Raw genomic sequence first — 1,782 nt, 5'->3', positions numbered from 1 at the left:
TGGCAAAAGAATCGACCTTCATAGTCAACGCTTGGAGCTGCGCTGCAATAGCTGTAGCTGCATCAACTTCCAAAATACCTGCTACCTTCTCAGGCATCATCCTTTGAGTTGGGTTTTGATGCTCATTTGCAGCCATAGTTTCAATAAGATTGTAAGCCTCAGTATAACTTTTGGCCCACAAAGCGCCTCCAGCTGCTGCATTGAGCATGGGCCGAGATTGGGCCCCCAAACCATTATAGAAACCACTGATCACCATCCAGTCAGGCATACCATGATGTGGACACTTTCTCAACATCTCCTTGTAGCGCTCCCAAGCTTCACACATAGATTCTGTTGGTTGCTGCGTAAACTGAGTAAGGGCACTCCTCATAGCTGCAGTCTTCGCCATTGGATAGAACTTTACCAGAAACTTTTGCGCAACATCTTGCCAAGTAGTGATGGACCCAGCTGGTTCAGAATGTAACCAGTCCTTAGCTTTATCCCTCAGAGAGAATGGGAAAAGCCTCATCTTGATAGCCTCATCAGTCACACCATTATATTTGAAAGTACTACAGATTTCGAAAAAATTCCTGATGTGCATGTTGGGGTCTTCAGTTGCAGCACCTCCGAAAGAAACAGAATTCTGCACCATCTGAATAGTGCCTGGCTTGATTTCAAAAGTGTTAGCCTGAATAGCCGGATGAAGGATGCTTGACTGAATGTCATCAATTTTAGGGTGAGAAAAGTCCATAAGAGTTGGATCTGCCGGAACTATACGAGCACCCATGATTACTGGTTCTTTCTGCTCACTATCTTTATCCGAATCTTCAAAATCTATCTTCTCCGGAATATCAAGAACTGAGTCTGTCTCCTCAGCCATATCTAAAGTCCTCTTGCGAGTACGAGAACGTGTTTGCATAAACGCTCGCTAAAGTACCTGAAACACAACCGGAAATGATAAGTAACACGTCTTAATCAATGTATCCTAATGAGCACTGATGGTAAGCACATAAACTAAACAAATACGCCGAGTCCCCGGCAGCGGCGCCAAAAACTTGTTAGGGCCAAAAACACGCACTTAATAATACATGCAAGTATACGCGTTCGCAAGTAATATAGAATACTTTCTAGTTCGTTCCCACAGAGATTCGGACTAATTATGCTCAATTAACACTTACTCACCAATGTATGATTACTTCTCAATGTTAAGACAATAACACTTAGATTTGATTAACTAATTATTAACTAGAATTAATTACGGGAATCAAACACTTAACAGACACTTGAATTAACAATATTAAACACACATGAGATCATAACTTCATTACTACTTCCTTCAATAGTCATTGTTATTACCCTTAGCATGTAACGGTGATGATATTAATCGAACAACACTAAACTGATAAAAGCCAACTTTCATTGTACTAATACCATTCTACCAAGCATCCATAATTAAGATAGAGGTTGAATAGTCATCAATTATGTTGAGACCCTATATGTCTACAGAATTAGACAACATAACGATTTAAGCACAAGTTATTCCTTATGATTACAAAAGGCAAGTAAAACGGTTAGAGTTACCCACTAATCATGCATACACATACATGAACCTATGCTAGCATGGCAAGTTCTAAATCTCAAGATCCACCGTCGCTTCACAAGAGATTAACAACCTATCTTATATGTTCGCGACGCACATAAGACGATTAAGCACAACCAATTCTAGATATCATACAATCATCACACACTAAGGTATTAAACAACTAACTAAAGAATTCAATATCAAATCTGTTACGACCCCAT

General features: G+C 39.8%; 1 pseudogene; it reads left to right on the top strand.

Annotated features, from left to right (window-relative positions):
- The first annotated feature begins 266 nt into the window (after positions 1-266).
- LOC141698930 (small nucleolar RNA R71) lies at positions 267-381 on the top strand (annotated as a pseudogene).
- Positions 382-1,782: the final 1,401 nt, after the last annotated feature.

Source organism: Apium graveolens, chromosome 11 (assembly GCF_009905375.1).
Source record: "Apium graveolens cultivar Ventura chromosome 11, ASM990537v1, whole genome shotgun sequence".
In the NCBI taxonomy this organism is placed as follows: Eukaryota; Viridiplantae; Streptophyta; class Magnoliopsida; order Apiales; family Apiaceae; genus Apium; species Apium graveolens.
The sequence above is the reverse complement of the archived record's forward strand: the minus strand, read 5'-3'. Positions and strand labels throughout refer to the sequence as shown.